Here is a 21,923-nt window from a genome sequence, read left to right on the forward strand (position 1 = left end):
GAACACTTTTAATCTTCACTCCAATTCCACTCGTGCCCAAGAAGTGTGGTCTCTCAATCAGTTTATATGTATGTGTTCAAGGGAGAATAAAAGAGTGGCTTACACTCACATACACACCATTTCCATACATAATAAAATTATGTATGTTTCTCCCTTTATATATAACTGATTATCTAATTTTACTAGCCTTTTGAGAGATACTAATTGGGCTTTAGTATATGGCTTGGAGTGGGCTTTTCTGTCAACTCTTGGAGTGGGCTTCAGTTTATATGTATGGTTTTGGGTTTTTCTGTCAACTCTTGACAAGTCCAAAATTACCATTAATTATATTTAATACCACTATATAAATATAATTGCACTTTAGGCCTTATTAATAAATTATATCCCAAGACTTTATTATACATTCAACCCTTTCATTAAAATATTCGTAGTAATACAAAGTCATAAATGTTGACTCCCAATTTGAAGATTACTACATCTTAATCTTTTAAGTTATTCATCATATATTTATGAAATCCAATTTCATAAATATATACTTTAGTAACTTCTTACTAAAGTAGTTAGGCCTAACATTCTGAATAACCAAACCCATTGAACTTATCTCAAGGGAATATTTTATATCTCCATTAAGAGATTATGAATTCCATATTGAGAATCTATGTTCCCTGAACATAAATGTGGTTGCTTAACATACTGAGATTTTGATCGTGACTTTAGATCTCACTCCTGATATATCAAAGCTACCTACACTTCATGATCAGGTTCATTATTCTTTCAGGATTAAGAGTTGATGTAAATAGAAGTCATGAGATTTATTATTCATTTGACAGTTGTTAGTAGAATAATAAATCTCATAGCGGTCCAGTTCAATATGTCTTAATACTTAAAACTTATCAACTAAAAGTCTCCACTTCCATGATCAAGATAAATCATCTTAGTTGATATGTTATAATCTTCGTAGATGAAATGCCCAATTTTATCACCGACTACAAACTAAAATTCCGAGTTTACAAAATACTTGTGATTTATATCTTTTGTGACTAAATCACATAAATCACATACTATGCATCTCATGGACTATATGACAATATCCAAATATTCATGTTACCATTATTTTAGATAATAATAAAACAACTTTATTAATCACAACATAATGTCATACAGAGCATCATATAATAGGATTTAAAGGGCACATATCCTAACAAAATATGATGCTTATATCAGCCTGACCCTGCTGCTGGTGGTCTTATTGACCCCCTTATCTACCCTGGTCGATCTATGCTGATGGCCTTTATGACTTTGTTTAGGAGTGTGCAATGGGATGTAATAGAAATGTCATGGGCTACCTTTTTCCTGAAGGCACACGAGTAGTAAGTTCTCCTTCATCCTTGTCTTGTCTTTTCTTGCATCTCTTAACACCTGTTCTAACATTGTCTTCTTAAATTTCAGCCCACTGTAGAGGAGCATGAGGAGCTTTTCTGGCTTGTTGGGAACCTTAAGCTAGAGGTGACCGTAGAGTATTCTAGGTGAATCTACGGTCCTAGAGGGTTTGCTCACGTAGGTGATGGTGACTATGATGATGATGATGGCGATGATGGTGCTGGTGTTGGTGTTGGCGGCTCTAAGACTGCTCTCAGCTATTAGCCAAGGAAAAGGCGCCACTAGGGATGATCCTGCAGACAGACAAACACACATAGACATAGTCATACAACATATTTCTCCTTTTTATTTCCTTTTCTTTTTTTATTTAGCTTGTATTTCTACTTTTTGGATATTATTCGAGACATTGGACTGTATTTCAAGAACATCTTTTACATTTCTACTTTTATTTGAGATATGTACTTAATTTACAACTCATGGGGATAATTGCATGCAATTTTATTTTCCTTGGTCCTTGACACTAGAAATCTAAGCTTGATTTTGTCATGAGTAGTCCTTTATGTTGTGGGAATCATGGGAGGAGCCTTGATGGAGGAATCACACTACAAATAGGAAAAAGGAATTTGATTTTGCCCCCCTCCTTACGCACGCATACATGGGCCTGCATACATAGGTGTTGACCATGCGTGCATGCCGCAAGCCAAAAAATCCTAGCTGCCTCTTTTAAGTATAAAATAGCCATTGGGGCCTCCAAACCCCTGCAAAACATGTTTTAAACTCAGGAAACACTCAATAAGGTCCCCCAATGGCAAAATTCACCCTTTTGGAGGTCTTGGCATGGATAAAGAAGCTTGGTCCCATTTTCAAAGATGCTCTTATCCCTCTTGTCCTCTCTTGCATCCTTACCTACCATTAAATAAAAGTGGATGAACCTCTCCTTCGTGCTACGGCTAAATTTTGGATCCTAACTCGGCATGTCTTCCAATTCAATGGTGTGGAATTTTGCCCTACTCTTGTAGAAGTTAGTGCAATCATGGGCAAACCTAACGTTAGAAGTTAGTGCAATCATGGGCAAACCTAATGTTAGTACTTTCATTCTTCCCACTATTGATAAGGATTTCTCTGACATAGCTCATCAACTCTTGGGAATTCCTCTTGCTATGGCTTAGAGATGGTGCAATTTCAACAATTTGAATATCCGCATGGTTTTCACATACTTTTCTCAATAGAATGCTCCTTTGGCTAGGGAATAGCGCTCTCGTTATCTCAATACCTTTTGTCAATGACTTCTTGCGAGATACTTCGTGGTGCATGAGACACCTCGTGTAGTTCAAAGGATGCTTTCGGTGGTCATCAACCTAGAGAAGGGAAGTCACATACACATGATCCTAGTCGAAACTCTCAATGGTTTGGATGTTGTTCATAGAAGGGAAGCAACTTTCTTCGCAGGGAGCCCTAGTAGACACCACATTTTGTACCTATTAATAAATTTTGGTCCCCGGTCCCAATGATGAGCTTGAAATATGTCAACCAAGGGTAATTAAAGAGTTCACAATAGTTTGGAAGTAATTACAATTCAAAAGTGCTTAAATCGCTTTGAAATTAATACTGAAAAATGACCTTTGCTCACTGTTTTGAACATAACTTCTGTTTCGCAAAGAATTTTTGAGTGGGGTTTGTTTCATTGGAAAGTAGACATCCCAAGTTTCAATTTGAACACAAATTTTACCTAATTTAGACTTATATTGAGTAAGTTATGACAATTTGAACTGGGCCAATTGGGCAATCCAATTTTCTAGGTTTTAAAACTTCATTTTAAGGGCCCAAAACATCATGCTTTGATGTGGGCTGGCCCATAGACCTATGGAATGTCCAAAGACAATTAAAAAGCCCTAAATGCCCTAATTTTAACTTATAAATACTCATCTTATGTTTACAATCAAAACCATAATTAGAGAGAGTTATTTTTTTGCCTTCATCTTCTCTAAAATCCTAATTCTCTTCTATAAAACTCACACACAGCCCCTTAGCACTTTTTTTTTACAAATTAAAAAACCTCTCTTTAGTTAGTTCTAAGGCAGAAACTATTTTCCGAATATGATTTCTCAAAACCTTTTTCAAAATTAATCTTGTTCTTGAGTTGTGATTATCAAATACTATTGTATTCTTTAATTCTCTTGTTCTCTCAACTTAATCTTTGTGTTGTAGGCACTGAGGGGTTGGTTAAATATCAACCAAGTTGTGTTCCATATGCAAGGTGAGTCTCTTTTCATGGTTCTCCCTTTATTTGGATCTTTTATAACTTGTGTTCCTATTGTTCTTAATTGATTTATTTGTTACATATGTTTTAATATGCTTGTTTAGTTTAGGTTTATGTAGTTTTAACATTTCAAAGCATGTTAGGTTGTTAGTTTCCTTAGTTTTTGTTTTTGCTTTGTTTCTGGGTTATGGTTTCTAGGGGCATGTTTGGGCACGCATAATTCTGCATGCGCACGCAGGCTTCTTGTATACGTACACATACACCTAGCTCGTGTATGTAGGCTTATGTATGCGCACACATACTTCAGCCCAAAAGCCTTAATCCGAGTTTTTCTGTTTCTTTTTCTTTATTTCCTTGTGTCATATGCCTATGTTTTGGCTCCTTTTTATGTTTTTGAGTCTCTGTTCCTCTGTTTAATTGTTTGTTTGCCTCTAACATGCTAGATTAGGATTTTCTTTTCTTTTCTTGCTTTAATACCATGAACATGCATTCACATGTTCATTCATTGATGCATAGGTGCTGAGATGCAATAAGGTAAGTAAGGTAAGTCATGCATCCACATGAATATGCATTGGATATGTATTTAATGATGAGTTGAGCATGCTTGGTTGGATGATGTGTTCTTGATGTCTAGAATGAAATCACCTGTTTCTTTGATGTTGCCATGTATATGTTTTTGCCCTTGTGATATCTTGTTGTTTACTGCCTTGGATGAGATGATATGATATGCCTGATAGATCTATGCTAGGCTTGATGTGAGTTGCCATGATAGATGTATGTTAGGGTTTTGGGATGATTGATGCCATGTTGATTGCTAGATGTATGCTAGTGTGTGTGTGTGTGTGAGTTTAGAATAACAATATTGAATATGCTTTTAATGAGATTAAGACATAAGACATAATGATTGGAAGCCAACCCACGAGTCGGGTGGGGTTGGGTGCCTAACACCTTCCCATCCCCATACCTAAACTCCGAATTCATACTCTAGTAGTAAGACTAGTCCTTCCATGTAAGGGCACTATTTTATGGTTCTTAGACCTAGTCTAGGTAGCAACTCCATCTTTTCTCCACCCCAATTCATTCAGCCAAGGCGTACTCCCCTTTCTTAAGGAGAAAACCGCTATGCCCACAATCGCAACTCCACTAGGGATAGAGAATTTGATTCCAATGTATCTTATTTCTTAATCTTAATAAAGGCTTATTCAATACTTGTTTGCACATACTTCACTTGGTTCTTTTATCCCTTTCACCCCGATTGGTGGAAGATAAGTACGCTCCATTCAGGCCAAAGTATTTTGAAGTTCATCCCACCAACTCACAATCTATGCCATTGCCTATGATGAGCTTTAAGTATGTTAATGGTTTGCTACCAATCCACAAAGGTCCACTTAAACCTATGGTTGGAATCATGGCCCACCTAGTTGTGAGTGACCTCCTGATTTATCCCTTTAGCTTCAAGGAGCTTACCCACACATAGATGAGCTTAAAACCCAACCATGTAGGGTTACCCAATTATGTGTGCATGCATTTGCTTTGTTTGAATTATTTGTTGGGCTAATAAAATGGGTCAATCTTTTTTAATTTTTTATGTTCTCAAAAAAAAAAAAAAAAAAAAAAAAAGAAGATGTTTCAAGTTTTCAAGTTCTTTTTTAAATAATTTTTTTTTTCAAAGTTTTCACCCAAAAAAAAAAAAAAAATAAATTTTCAAAAAAAAAAAGGCATGAGTTTTCAATTAGGTTTTTTTTTAATATTTTATTTATTTATATAAATTCAAATTTTTTTTAAAGAGTGGATTTCGTTGTAATTTTTTTTTCAAGAAATAGTTGCTTTCAAAATAAATTTTTTTAAAAAAATAAAATGTGAGTTTTTAGTGAGATTTTTATTTTATATAAATTCCTAAAAAAAAAAAAAAAGTTTTTTTAAAGAGTTTTCTGTAAAAAAAAAAAAAAAAAAAAAAAAAAAAAAAATCAAACTGAGTTTCCAAAAAAAGAGTTTCTTTCAAAATAAAATTTTCTAAAAAATTCTTTTGTGTTTTTCTTCAGTAATAAAATTTTTTCAAAGGTTGTCCCATTCTAGTAGCCCATTTTTGTTTGATGTTTGAGTCTTTCCTTTGTTGTGTCTTGGGCTTAGGCCCATCCATGTTTTGTCTTGTCTTGGGCCTTAAGCCCATCCTTGCCTTTTCTAGGGGCATTAGGCCTATTCTTTTGTTGTCTCGGGTCTTAGAACCATCCTTTGTTGTGTTTCGGCCTTAGGCCCATCCGTGTTTTGTCTTGTCTTGTCCTGGGCCTTAAGCCCATCCTTGTTTTGTCCCGGGGCATTAAGCCCACACTTGTGTTGTCTTGGGTCTTAGACCTATCCTTTGTTGTGTCTTGGGCTTTAGGCCCATTCTTGCTTTGTCTAGGGGCATTAAGCCCATTCTTGTGTTGTCTTGGGCCTTAGGTCCATTCATGTTTTGTCTTTGCCTTGTATTGAGCCTTAGGCCCATCCCTATTTTGTTTAGGGGTATTAAGCCCATCTTTGTTGTGTCTTGGGGCCTTAGGCCCATCCTTGTTCTTGTCTTGGAGCCTTAGGCCCATGTCATGTCATCTAGGGTTATTACCTTATTTTATCTTTTGTCAAGAGCCCTAGGCCCACTCTTGTTTGTCTAGGGGCACTAGGCCCATGTTTTGTCAAGGTTTGTTATCTTTTAGTGTCTTTATTGTCGTGTCTTCAAGTTTCATTCTTTTGGGCCTCATCTTCTTGGGTCATGTCTATTCTTTTTGTTCTCATTCTAGGGGCTTGGTTAAGTGGGAATTGAATGTAAAATTTATTGTTGATGATCTTCATGAAATGTTTCTCATAAGGATAAGTCTCCTACAGGTGACCCATCATTGCTCCTAAAAAGAATATTGCACAACCTTCTTAGTCTCGAACTTTTGATAATCACCTCATAAGAACTGATCTTACTTCTATTGACCAAATGGCATCAAGTGACCAAGATATTTTGAAGAAGATGGAAGAAATGAAGGCAAGGATGACTACTCCTATCATTGAGAGGCTTCACCATCTTGAGGGTGCTTAAGGAAAGAAGAAGAAGGTAGTGCAAGGACCTCAAGATGAAGACTCAATCTTTGATGATGATTTTGAGGAAAAAGAGGTTGAGATCAACAAAGAACCTAAAAGGAAAGAAAAGTCAAAGGAAACCAAAGAGATGAGTAAAGAAATTGAGAAGATGAAAGATATGCTTAAAAGGTCCCAAGGTATAGAGGACTACATGCTTGATATTGAGGAATTGTGTCCATTTCCCGATGTCTAACTCCCCCCAAAGTTTAAGATGCCAAAGATGGATTCTTTTGATGGAACTGGAAATCCCAAGAATCATTTGAAGCAATATGTCCTTGCCATGAAGCCTCTAGGTCTTACCAAGGAGCAAATCATTCTGTGTTTCCCTCGAACTCTTAGTGGTGTAGCCTTACAATGGTATCTCTCATTGGAAAAGGCTAAGATGAATGATTGGAACAAGATGACTGAAGCTTTTGCGCAACAATATGAATATTGTTGCGCCAACTTGTACCAATTCCTTTGAAGACTTTTGTTGATTTGAATGATGTTGGTATACAAGTTGAGGATGTTATTAATAGTGGACTTATTGAGAAGAGTAATGCAAAACCTCAAAAGAAGTTTGGGGTAGGGTATTCAAGTAATAGTGGTAACAATGGTGGTAAGACAAGTGAAGTTAATGCTGTTAATGTTCGAAGAGAGTTCTCCATTGGGAATGACTTTATCCCAAGCAGTTGAAAAATTTTCAACTAAAGGAGTCATCAAGCCATTGGATCTTGGAAGGTATTCTCCAAACACCTTTGCTCCAAACTATAATGCAATTGAGTATTGCAAGTACCATTAGAGCCATGGCCATTCCACTAATAAGTGCACTTGTCTCCGTCATGACATTGAAGACCTCATTCAATCTGGCAAGGTCCCTTTGCCATCCATCAACCTCCCAAACATCAAGACTAATCCTCTTCTCGACTACCATGGCATGCCTCCTCCTAATTGGGGTTGATTGATCGAGATTTTTAGTCTTTCTTATAGCATCCACAAGAGTTTTTTTTTATTTTATTTTTATTTCAGTGTGTTTTTCAATTCAGAAGTGCTGTTATTATTTTGATTCAGTGTGTCTTTGTTGTTTCAATTCAATGAGTCTTTCAATTCATGTACTCTCTTTTAATTCATCAATAAAGTGGTTTACAATGGTTTGAGTTTTATGATAAGTTCTCAAAGTTTCAAGTTGATTTGATTCTCAACATGTGATGTTTCATGTCTGCCCCTAATTGAACAATGGAAATTGGGATGAAGAGAGGCCATCATTCTGCTATCTTAAACACATTTCCCTTTGCTCATCCCTTTTGGGCCTTCAAAGTTGTTTTCTTTCAAAGTAACCCATGTGAAGGATTACCCCTACACTAGGGGCAATGCATAAATAAAGTGATGTAAAGAAAAAAGGTGAAAGTGAAGAAAGTTTAAAAGTGATAACAAGTAATCCTTGACAAAGTTGTAACCCTCAAGAAAGTAAGTTTGAGCCTTTGTTATCCATTTCTTTGTGAGCCAAGAACCAAAGCCTTCATTATAAGCCAAGTAAAAGTCCTCTTTGATCAATTGAAGCTGTTCATGTGAACTACGTTAGGCTTGATCCCTTTTGGGTATGTAGGCAACCCTGTGAGGTGCAGTCATATCACATCATGTAAATTGTGTAACTCATGTATTGAGAATTTGAATCAACAAGATATATTTGAGGGTAAGTCATAGCACTTATTCATTGTTTATCCTTTTTTTTTTTTTTTTTTTTTGGTAAAAGTGAATGAGCCCGTTAGGTTGAAAACCTGCAAGGGCAGTCTTGGAAAAAGTTAGGGTAAAAAAAAGAAAACAAATGTGAAAAAAAGAAAAGAAAAGAAAGAAAGTGAATCAGTCAAGCTAGGGGCAAGGTGGACCCCAGAAGGAGGATGCGTCCTAATAATTGAATATCTCAAGAGTTATCCATAGTGAATCGAGTGTTCAGTTCCCCTTTTTTTTACCATGCCTTTTGGGATGATTTTGTTTCATGTCTTCTTTTCTTAGAGTTTATTTGACCTCATGTTTTGTGTCCTTGTCATCTTTGTTACCCTTTGTTTTATGTGTTTATCACTTCCTTAGAAGTTGTCGTGTCTGTCCTTATTTTCTATGTCTTCATGTTTGTTTGCAATCCTTGTAGTTGGTTTTTGATCTTTGCTGTTTGTTTTTATGTCATGTGTGTTTGTTTGCTTTTTTGTGTCCTTGTTCCATCTTGGGCCTTAGGCCCATCTCATACTCCGTTTGTGCCTTAGGCCTTTCATTGCTTTGTGTCAGGCCTTAGGCCCATGCTCATATTATCTTGGGCCCTAAGCCCATCTTGTTTAACTTATTGTGTGTTTGCATGCTTTGTTTTTGTTTGTGTGCCTCCTATGTTGTTGTGTTCATCTTTTTTGTTATCTTTTGTGATCACATGTTTGTTTGGTGTTTTATGTGCGTCTTCTGTGTTTGTTTGTTCTTTTTCTTATGTGAGTCAAGTGTGTTTATGTTTTGTATTCTTTCATGTTTGCATGAATCTTGTGTGTTTGTTTCTGCAAACCTTGTGTGGTTGTGTGTTTGCGTGTTTGTGTGAGTCATGTATGACTATTTGTGTCTTTGGTATAAATGCTGATTTTTTAGTGGCTTGTTTGTGTTTGGACATAAATTGCTCAAACGAAAGGTCCCTTTGGTGTAAATTTCTCATTCTTGAGTAGCCTGTTTGTGTTTGGACGTAAATTGCTCGGTCAAGTGGTCCCTTTGGCATAAATTTCTCATTTTTGAGTGGCTTGTTTGTGTTTGGACGTAAATTGCTTGATCAAGTGGTCCCCTTGGCATAAATTTCTCATTCTTGAGTGGCCTGTTTATGTTTGCATGTAAATTTCTCGCTTCGAGTGGTCCCCTTTGCGTAAATTTCTCATTCTTGAGTAGCCTATTTGTGTTGGACGTAAATTTCTCGCTTCAAGTGGTCCCTTTAGCATAAATTTCTCATTCTTGAGTTGCCTATTTATGTTTGAATGTAAATTTCTTGCTTCGAATGGTCCCCTTTGGCGTAAATTTCTCATTCTTGAGTGGCATGTTTGTGTTTAGAAGTAAATTTCTCTCTTTGAGTGGTCCCTCAACTTTAGGTAGAGTCCTTAAAACTCGAAGGTAGATTCCTTAAACTCAAAAACATCCTAGATTGACTCAAAGGTAGAGTCCTTAAAACTTGAAAACATCCCAAATTTTCTTATGGTACATTTCTTGTTTGCATGTATGTGTATCATCAAGGTATAGTCCTTAAAACTCGAAAGCATCTCAGTTTTTTCCTTTTATGTGGTTTTTCACACTTCTTGTCGGAAGTGCACCAATCACCTTTTCTTGTGCACGCCTCCATGTTTGCATGTTTGCTTGCATGTTTGTGTATTTGCGTGTAGTGTGTGTGTGTGGAATCAAAGTTTATTAACTTACAAAATGTTGTCTCTTTAGGCTTTTAACTATACTGGAAGCCGACCCACGGGTTGGGTGCCTAACACATTCCCATCCCCACACCTAAAATCTAAACCCACACTCTGGTAATAAGACTAGTCTTTACATGTTAGGGCGCTATTTAACGGTTGCTAGACCTAATCTAGGTGGCGACTCCATTTTTTCTCTGCCCTAGTCCACTCAGCCGAGGCATACTCCCTTTTCTTTTAAGGAGGAAATCGTTGCACCCACAACTCTCTCCTCCTTCAAGTATGATCCCTAACTTTTGCATAGGTTCTCAACCTAGCGGGATTCCTCTTATTTTTGCATGGATCACCTTTCATTTTTCAACCCATCAAGGCTCCTTATATCGTCTTTGACTTTTTCTACCTCCTTTTTCCACTCAATACTCATGTTTTATTTTTCTCTCCCTCAAATATGGCTATATGAGAGGCTCTAATTACTTCATCCTCCCTCTATCCTTCCTAGTCAATATCAACCAAAGCATTATCATGACTGCAAGCTTAAAAACAAGGAGATGGACCCTACTGAGTTCCTGAAATGTCTCTCTCCCTCAGGGATTCAATGGGTGGTGGAATGGTGGCACATTATAGGCATGGTCAATTGTTTCTTCAAAGACAACTATGTTCCTTTGATTCAACTTCACCGTTGCTCTTACTACTCCCCAAGCCGCATTGTGAGGCAATTTGGTGAACGTCAAGGAGTTCCTAATGATGATGGCATCTTTCACATCTCAATCTTCACTGTGAGGGTCTTGGGTAGGATCCATGAGACTTGGTTGAAGAGGATGGTGGCTAAAGATATCCATTTCCCTCGGTTTCTCCATCCAACCTCGGCTTACAAGACTTGGTTGACTGATGACATGAGGTCGGTTCGTACAGAAGAGAAAGATTACCAGAAGCCCAACAAAAGGAAGAGGAGCGATTGACTACCTTGATATGCCCCAAATTTTACTTTTCTGCACTTTATGATTCTCATGTCTTTTCTTTTTGAATTTAATAAATGATTGGAATGTTCCAAATCCCCTATGGAAACAATTTATTATCTTTTAATTTGAGCAATAAGAGAATCAACCATTTTATTATCTTAGCTTATTGTCTTTATTTTTTTCTTTTCTTTTCTTTTTTCTATGCCATGTAATTTTTGACCATGACGTCCTTGTGGGAATTTTCGTCACGCCCATGGTCTGTTCCCCTATCTTTTGCTTAAATCACCCTTTCGATTTTTCATCCTAGCAGGGTTTCTTTGCCTTAATTTTTGCCTAGGCCGCCCTCTCGGGTTTTCAACCTAGTAGGCTTTTTGCTTTTTCAAATGTTATACTTTCGGAGTCTATCTAGGTTGATTAGGCGAAGCATCTCCTCCCCATCCAAGTCTATAATTCTTGTAGCACCTCTTGACATGATCTTCTTGATAATAAAAGGCCCAGAGCATCTTGGCTTCATCTTTCCTCTTAGGTCGAAAGTCTCATCTCTAAGTACCTTTAGGACTAGATGTCCTTCTTTAAGGTTTCTAGGTTTCACCTTCTTGTTAAATGCTCTAGCAACCCTGTGCATGGTATTGTGCTCTAACTCTTTTCTCATCTATCAAAGCCAACTGTTCATATCTTTCTCTCATCCATTCTTCTTTTAAGACCTCAGTTTCCACTAGTACCCTCAATGATCGTATCTCCACCTCAATAGGAAGTACCGTTTCACTCCCATAAACCAAAGAGTAGGGGGTTACCACAGTTGATGCACGAATAGAAATTCTATAGCCCTATAAGGCAAACAGAAGTTTTTTGGCCCAATCCTTGTATGTCACTACCATCTTAGCTTGGATATTCTTGATGCTCTTATTGGTTGCTTCTATGGTCCCATTGGTCTGTGGTCGGTATGGTGAAGACTTATGCTGCTTAATGTTGTAAACTCCATGATCCTTTGAACCTCTCCCTCAAAGTGGGTGCCATTATCTAAGAGGATTTCTTGTGGTACTCCAAACCAACAAATGATGTTATTCTCCATGAACTAGGCCACATGCTTGGCCTTTAGCATGGAATAGAAGACGGCTTCTACCCACTTGGTAAAGTAGTCGATTGCCACGAGAATGTACTCGTGTCCATTTGAAGCCTTAGAGGCTATTCTTCCAATCACATCTATGCCCCAGATTGAGACAGGCCGTGGAGAGGTCATGCTGTATAGCTCACTAAGTGGTACATAGTTCAGATTCGCATGTGTTTGGCAGTTATGGCAATTTTTCACAAAATCCACACAATCGGTCTCCATCGCATTCTAATAGTACCCCATCCTTAGGATCTTCTTTGCTAACAACCTTCCATTCATGTGGGGACCACATATCCCTTGATGAGCTTCTTCCATGACTCTTTCAGCTTCTTCCTTCTTTAAGCAACGAAGGTGTATACCATCATAGGATCTCCTATGAAGTTAACCTCCACATAAGATGTATTGCATCTCCATCATCCTAAACGAATGACGCTCTCTTTTGTCGGCACTATCAAGGTACACTTCCAATTCCAAGAACTTCATGATGTCACAATACCAAGGAACTCCTTCTTCTATAGCCATAACTGAGGACTCTATCCTCCTCTTGTGTACCAATTCATAACTTTGCTCAATCTCTAAGAGTCGTGTCCACACTCCTTCGGGTATTTCAACCATGGAGGCTAAGGTAGCTAAGGTATTTGCAAACTGATTCTGAGCCCTAGGTATGATAGTGTATTCAACCTTGTCAAAGGTCTTGGTTAAATCCTCTAAATATTGTTGATAAGGTTTGAAGTGCTCCTCTTTCACCTTCCACAATTTCTGTGCTTAGGCTATGAGTAAAGTCGAATCTCTAAAGACTTCCGCCTTTTTTACCCCTCACTCTCAAAGAGCTTCCATTCCAGCAATACAAGCCTCATATTTTGCAATGTTGTTGGTTGCCTTGAAGTTCAACTTGACAACCAAAGGCACATAGGATCCATCGGGGGTGATTAAGAGTACTCCTATCCCATTTCCATATTGGTTCACAGCTTCATCGAAACACATCTTCCATGACCCTAGTTCAATGTCCAAAATATCCTCATCTAGAAAATTCTCTTTACCATCTTCTCCTTCAATGGGGTTCTCGGCACAAACATCTGACATGATGCTTCCTTTGATAATTTTTCTTGCCATATACTTCAAATCAAATTCTGCCAATAGGATCAACCATCTTAAAAAATCTTCCACTCAAGGCGGGCTTCACAAATAAATACTTCAAAAGGTCCATTCTAGCTACTATCCATACTTGGAAAGGTAGGATGATGTGCCTCAATTTCTATACTACCCATACAAGAGCCAAGCATTACTTTTCTATGGGTGTGTATCTAGTCTTGTAATCATGGAACCTCTTGCTCAAGTAGAATATGACTCTCTCATTCTTGTCATCATCCTCTTGTGCAAGTATACTCCTAACCGTAACTTTTATAATAGAAAGGTAGAGTAGTAACGACTTTTCGTACTTCAGGGGTACCAATATAGGTGGATGGAGAAGTTATTCCTTAATGAGTTCAAAGGCATTCTAACACTCATCACTCCATGCATGGGATTCATTCTTCCTTAAAAGTTTGAATATGGGCTCACAAGTGGAGGTGAGCTTGGCAATGAACCAACTGATGTACTGTAACCATCCTAAGAATCCTCTTATCTTCTTCTCACTCTTGGGTGGAGACATGTCTAATATGGCTGTGATCTTTGATAGGTCAACTTCTATCCCCCTATCACTCACCAAAAAGCCTAACAACTTTCTAGTAGTTACTCCAAAAGTACATTTCTGTAGGTTCAATCTCAATCTAGACTCCATGATCCTCTCGAAGAATTTCCTCAAGTTAGCTACGTGGCCTTCTCTATCTTTGGACTTCACGATCATGTCATCAACATACACCTCTACCTCATTGTGCATCATGTCATGCAACAAAGCCGTAGCCATTTTTTGGTAAGCTGTACCCGCATTCTTAAGCCCAAATGGCATCATGGTGTAATAATAGATTCCTCATTCTGTGGTGTAGGTAGTCTTAGTCATGTCCTTAGAAGCCATCTTGATTTGATTATATCCGAAAAATCCATCCATAAACAACATCAAGGCATTCCTGGCGGTATTATCCACTAAGACATCAATATGAAAGAAGAAATCGTCCTTAAGGCAAGCCTTGTTTAGGTCTCTAAAGTCCACACACATCCTTCCATCCTTCTTAGATACAGGTACAACATTGGCCATCCAATCCACTTGGTGCAAGGGTTTGATGAATCCTACCTTCAACTGTTTTGTAACTGCTCAACAAGGCATTGCTGGCGGTATTATCCACTAAGACATCAATATGAGAGAAGAAATCGTCCTTAAGGCAAGCCTTGTTTAGGTCTCTAAAGTCCACACACATCCTTCCATCCTTCTTAGGTACAGGTACAACATTGGCTATCCAATCCACTTGGTGCAAGGGTTTGATGAATCCTACCTTCAACTGTTTTGTAACTGCTTCCTTGATCTTTAGAAGCCATTCGGTTCTCATATGTCTCAACTTCTACTTAACAGGTACCATTTGGGCATGAGTATCAATGTGGCGTTGGGCTATCTCGGGATCAATGCCAAGCATATCTTTGTAGGACCATGCAAATACTTCTTGGAATTTTGTGAGAAGCTCTTGGAGATCTTTTCTTTCTTTTTTATTTAGGGCTGAGCCAATTTTAATTGCCCAAATTAAGAGTTTTAAAAGTTGGTTCCATAGGTTCAAATTTCTTTTCCAATTGTTTATTAATTTCATTTTCAAATTCATTAGAATCATTTAAGTGTAGAATTTCAATATTATGGGACACATCAAATTAAGCCAAATCAAAATTCATCTTATTGAAAATGTTGAAAAGTACATCTGAACTTACATTACAAAATTCCTTTCCCACATTCTTAGAAAACCCAACCCAAGTTCAATTATTAAGTTGCCCAACAACAGGCACGATGAAAGCAGAAGGATCACTTGGCTCCTTGGTGGTGATGGCGAGCACATCCCCCTTCTTGTTTAGCATGGTTCCCATTGCTTCAGCATCCATGTAGTCCACCTAGTCGACTTCTTCTTGAACTTCCTTGATCACCATAGTAAGTTCTCCTTGAAAGTGAGCTTTTCATTGAAGAATACCTCCCAGTTGGGATTCACCATTCCGTCCTTGGGGAAAGCCACAGAAAGGGAAGTCCCCTCTTTCCTTCACAAAATTCCCATTTAGGGTACCAAGGTTCTTTTTTATTCTATCGCAGATTTTGAAGAATCCTAAACCTTCTTTGGTCAGTTGAGTTTTGAAGTCAAGGAATTCAGCTACGCCTCTTCCTTCCTTTCCAAGGCCCATACCAAGCATGTACCCCATGTTTTTCATCATTGCAATCACTTCATGCTCTTCCTAAGAGAAGGTTGTAGTTAGGAGTGACGTCCATCACATGAAATTCCACAACTATTTCCAACAGACCAATCTTGCAAGGAGTTTTGAAAGTTCCCATAACCTTCCTCAAAGTATTGTCATATGCCCTAATAGTTAAAGTAGAAGGGATGCTTGTCTCCACATCTATCCCAAATATGAGAGCAGTCCTAAAAAGGCACACATTTAGTGCAGATCCATTATCAATAAGCACCATTGGAACCTTGGCACCCATGCACTCGATGGTGATTTACAAAGGACTAGTGCGAGTGGTCCTTTCGAGAAGGAGTTCTTCATCGAAAAAGGTGAGGGAAGGATAAGATGGAGCCTCAACCCCTATGAGAGATAGCACTTCTTATGGAGTAGTTTCCATGGGCACCTTTTTCCTATTTAAGGTGTCCAAGAGAGCACTGCGATGCTTGTGAGAAGCCATTAGCAAGCCCCATATGGACACATGAGCTTGAGTCTTCTTCAATTGGGTTAAGACCCTATCCTTTTCTTCTTTCTTCTTTACCTTTGAAACCCATGGGTTTGGACCCTTCTTATGTTCTTACCAGGGTGGTCCTTCTATAAAAAGGATGGCTTGTAGTGTTTCCCACTCCTAGTAATGTTTGCAACATTGTCCTTAAGGACTCTTTTCTTCAACTCAACCCTTCATTTGGGGAGTATCCCCTACACAGCCACTGTGTAGACACCACATTTTGTACCCCTTACAACTCGGGCTCCTATTCCCTAATCAGATTATAAATTGACTTGAGAGGTGTTAAAATGAAAAAATAACTTTTTTTTTAGCAAATAAATCTATTTTTGGAAAATAAAAGGCCAAGGAAACCATCGGCATGTGTACGCAGGCACAGACTTGCGCACGCAACTAAGGTTTTAGAAACCTATGAAAGGCAAGTTTTCTGCATTCACATCGTCTGGGAGCCATTCTAAACCTCTATTTTCTCACTATATAAATCCATACATGGCACCTTTTCAAAACACAGAAAATCCTAAGGGAAAACCTATGATTCACTAAGAAATAATGAATCAAAGCGGAAGTTTTTCACAAAAAAATCTCAAGTCAATTTTATTTATTTTGGACATTTTTTAGTCTTGATCTTTCAAGTTTAAGATTACTAATCACTTTTATATTTGATTGTGAATAAATTGATTGAAGGGAATAGTCAAAATCAAGCTCGAAAAGCTTCTTGTTTGAGATATTGAGTTCTAAGCTTTTCTTTTTCATTTCTTTACATTTTCTCATTTTAATCTTTCTATTTTCCTTGTTTCCTTTGTTTCTTTATATTATAACATGTTTGTTTAAGCCTAGGCTTTCTTTGCTCTATGATTTTATGCATGTTAGGTTGCTAGATTTAAGTTCTGCTCTGTTTTCTGTGTTTTCGTGTTGTTGGGTTGGGGTTTAAGGTGTCTATATGCGCATGCTTCTACACGCGTACGCAGGCTCGAAGTATGTGTATGCATACAACTGACCTACGTACGGCCTATGTCTGTGCACGCATACTCGTGCCTAGAAACCCTAATTCAAACTTTTTCTATTTCCGTTTCTTTGTTTCTTCCACATGATATGCTTCTATTTTGCCCATATTTTATGATTTTGAGCCTTTGTTTCTTTGTTTGTATGCTTTTTTGCTTTAACGTGCTAGATTAGGGTTTCCTTTCTTTTCTTGCTTTAATACCATGAGCATGCATTAATGTGATCATGCATTAATGCCATAGGTGTTGTGATACAGTGAGGTAAGACATGCATTCATATGAACATGCATTGATTGGAATATGGTTTTTCTTGGATGATGAATGTGGATGAAGTTTGCAATAACATGTTTGTTTGGTTCTTCATGTGTTTCTTACTTTAGATATGATATATGCTTGTTTGCTATCATGCTTATGCTCTACCTTGACCATGATGATAGATGTATGCTAGAGTTGGTTGATTGTCATGATAGATGTATGCTAGGGTTTGTAACATGGTGATAAGCATGATAGATGTATGCTAGGTTTGGGATGAAATGCCTTTGATGTGTGCTAGTGTGTGTGTGTGTGTGTGTTAAGATGCAATTCTGAATGTGCCTTTAATAGGATTAAGACATAGGACACAATGAGTGGAAGCCGACCTACAGGTCGGGCGGTTTTGAGTGCCTAACACCTTCCCAAAATCTTACCTAAACTCCGAACCTATACTCTAGTAATAAGATCAGTCCTTCCATGTAAGGGCACTATATTCATGGTTCCTAGACCATAAAACTAGGTAGCGACTCCTTGTGTTTTCTCCGCCCCGGTTCACTTGACTAAGGCGTACTCCCAGTTGCGCCCATAGTAGTGACTCCACCGCATTATTCAAAATCTCATCTTCTTCATCCCATATTCCTTGGACTTCTACCGTGTTAACCTCCACGATTTTTATCAACTTTGAGCAATCCTAATCGACTTATTCTATTTGCACCCAATTTTGATATGGAGGAGGAGATCAATGATAATTAGGCAAAGGGTTCTTCTTATTGTTGGGCTTAGTGATGATGTTTGGATTTGGGAATGTTCCATTGTTTATGAGGTTTTGTTTTTCATGCTTGAGGCAGAAGCAATTGTCGATCTTATGGCCAAGTTTCTAATGGAAGTGGCAATATTCATCGGGGTTCCAAGTAGGAGGCACATGATTAGGCATAGGTGTGGGGTTTAAATGTTTAATGAATCCTTTAGAGGTTAAGTTCTCATATGCTTGGGTAAGGATCATTCCTAGGTTGGAAAATTCTTAGTGGGCCTTCTCGGTGAAGCTTGGGAAGGCTAAAGTTTGTTGAGGTATGATGACACTTACATTCACGGGGTTAGGTGCTTTAGAAGTGGCAACTCCTCCCCCATATGTCTTCTTGATTGGAGGTTTTCTCTCACATTTCTCCAATTGTCCATTATTGATAGTATTCTCGATTCTAGTTCCATAATCACACTATTCCCCAAAAGAACTAATAGGCGAGGATAGGAGCCTACTATTATATGCCAGAAGCAAATTCTTGATAATCATGTTGATTTGGTCATTCTCATTTGGCCTATTAACCATCCTAGATGCCTTCCTTTTCCATCTTGACATATTTTCAGAAAATGTCTCCCTTATTCCTTGCTTGGTCATCTCCAAATCCCTTAAAGTCACACCAATCATAGTATTGAAGATGAATTGATCCATAAACAACTCCACTAGCTCATTCCATACTTTAGTTTTAGTTGGGTCCAAGCTATAGTACCACCTCGATGCACCTCCCATAAGTGAGAGTGGAAATGCATGCAAAGTTTCCTTCTCATCCAATCCTTTCATCTCAAAAATGCTTAGATACCTCCTAACATGTTGCTTTGGGTCTCCAGTCCAATCAAACTTTTCCACATCAAAGATCTTGAACTTTAGAGGCAATGCAAAGAGAGTCTTAGAGCTTATGCGACCTATATTGTAGAGACAATCATCCTATCCCTTGGGCCTTACGAAAGGCCAGTTACATCTTTTCCATCTTCTCCTTCATAGCCACGGTGTCTGCGATGAGCTTCTCAAATTGCTTATTACTTTCATATTCGGCCTTATCCCTTTCATCCCAATCTTCATCTTCATCATGTATATCCACATGTATAGACTTCTTGAGCTTGCTCTCCTCTAGCTTGGTGAGATGACTCTCCATTTTCTTGAGAACATCGCTTTGTTCTTCTATTGCCTCAAATATCTTTTGTGCATTTGCATCATCAATTGAAGCAGCCATTACTTCTTGAGATGCTTCCCCTTGCAATGTCCCTTCTTGGAATACCTCTTCTTGATATGTTTCCTCAATTTGGACCAAACGTCTTTCATTCTTTTCTTGGAGTAAGGACGTACTTTCTTGATCTTGCCGGTGCAATGGTATCTGAAAAGAAGTCCTATTTTATTAAGCCCATGTCCCAATTAAAAGGTTCTTTTCATCAGATGTTTTTAGAAAAGTCTTTAAGTCCATTTTAATGAAAGCCTAATTACAAAGTCACTCTATTTCCTCTCATGAACCTTGCCCCTTATTTCATTAGGCTTTAGTCTATTTACAACAAGCTCTTATCTTACTCTCATGGGCTTTCATTAGAATGTGCTTAGAGATTTTCGACCCTTTGTCTCAAATATGGGCTGACAAAGTATCCATCACCTTTGGGCTCTTCTTTCTTCCATTCATTATCATCATTTTTTTTTTTTTAAATAGCCTTCTAGATAGGATATATTGTAGCCTTCCTTTCAAAGTCCATGAATTTCTCATCATTTTGGGCCTAGGTATGAAACAAGGAGGCCCAAGATTAGGGAATTGCATATTGGCATTGTAGGATGTTGGATGCTAAGTCCATGGCATATTTGCTACCTTAGGCCCAAGGTTCTCCTTTTTAAGAAGCCTTTTGATTTGGCCTTATGATAGCAATTAGGATATAGTCTTATGAACCTTTCAAGTTAAGATATGCCTTTGGATTTTTGGGATAAGCCTCTTATATGTGAGATCTTCTTTTCTTTTATCCCAATATCTTAGGGTATGCCATAACTTTTAGGTCATCCTCAAGTTTTTACATCTTTTATTTTGTCCTTTAGAATTAGGTGAATACAAGATATATGGTTGAACAAATAAGAGATATAAATGGGTACCCTTTTATTGATAAGATTTAGGATCTCTCTAAGTGGTGGTAGGCTCCCTAGAGCTAAAATGACAAATCAGTAGACCACTCACAACTAGGTGGGCCATGATTCCAACTGAGGGCCTAAGTGGACCTTTGTGGATTGGTGGCAAACCGTTAATGTACTCGAAGCTCATCATAGGAAATGGCACAGATTGTGAGTTGGTGGGGTGAACTTTGAAAGACTTTGGCCCAAATGGAGCATACTTATCTTCTCACTTATCACCAACCAAAGTAAAAGAGACAAAAGAACCAAGTGAAGTGTGTACAAACAAGAATTGAACAAGCCTTTATTAAGATTAAGAAATAGGACACATTGGAATTAAACTATTTATCCCTAATGGAGTCGCCACAGTGGGTGCAATTTTGGGGGGGGGGGGGGGGGAGGGGGTACGCCTTGGCTGAGAGAAAAGAAAAGGAGTTACCTCCTAGTTTAGGTCTAGGAACTATAAATAGCGCCCTTACTTGGAATGACCGAGCTTACTACCAGAGTATAGGTTTGGAGTTTAGGTACGGCTTGGGAAGGTGTTAGGCACCCAAGGCTACCTGACCGGTGGGTCGGCTTCCACTCATTGTGTCTTATGTCTTAATCTCATTAAAGGTATGTTCAATATTGCATCTTAAAGTCACACAGACACTAGCATACATCTAAGCATACAACATGACGTCAATCATCCCAAAACCCTAACATGCATATTGTCCTATCCCACACCCTAACATCACATCACATATAGCATTGAAACCCTAACATACATCTCACCATGCATCTCATCTCATATTTCATCCAAGGTAGCAACATGTATATATCAAATCAAGGTAGAAATATAGGCATAGTAAGATTAAACAATATGTGATTGCATCTAAACATCATCTAAACATACATACTCATACTCATCATCAAAACAATATATTCTAAATGCATGTTCATATGAATGCATGACTTACCTCACTCCACCACAGCACCTATGCATCAATGCATGTTCATATCATATGCATGTCCATGTAAATAAACAAATCAAAAACCCTAACTAGCATCAAAGAGGTAAACAAACTAAAAAATACAAAACTGAGAGATAGGAATTCAAGGATAGAACAAAAGAGATTAAACAAAGGTTAAACATGTGAAAGAAAACGAAAGAAAAAGCAAACAAGACTGAATTACGGTTTTCAGGGCAGAAGTATGCGTGCGCATACATAGGCTTGTGTATGCAGCCCATCTGTATGCTTACACATACTTCGAGTATGCGTGCGCATGCAGGGTGCATGAGGCATGCGCACGCAAACACGCGCCAAAAAATCCTAGCTTGAAAATAGAAACACAGATCACAGAACAGAACTAAATCTAACAACCTAACATGCTTTAAAATAGAAAGCTACTAGACCCTAGGCTATCTAAACATAATAAAATATAAACAATACAAGAAAGGAAAAATAAAACAAATAAAAGAGAATAGGAAAAGGTTAGAACTCAATACCTCAAATACAAAGCTTTCCAAGCTTGAATTTGACCGTTCCCCTTAGTCAATTTATTCACAATCAAATACAAAGTGATTAGTAATCTTAAAACTCGAAGATAAAGGCCAAAAAAAGGCCCCAATTAGAAAATATTGACTTGAAAATGGTTTGTGAAAAATTCCTTCTTTGATTCACTATTTCTAGTGAATCTTGTGTTTTCCCTCAGGATT

This window comes from Quercus robur, chromosome 1, assembly GCF_932294415.1.
Source record: "Quercus robur chromosome 1, dhQueRobu3.1, whole genome shotgun sequence".
Taxonomy (NCBI): Eukaryota; Viridiplantae; Streptophyta; class Magnoliopsida; order Fagales; family Fagaceae; genus Quercus; species Quercus robur.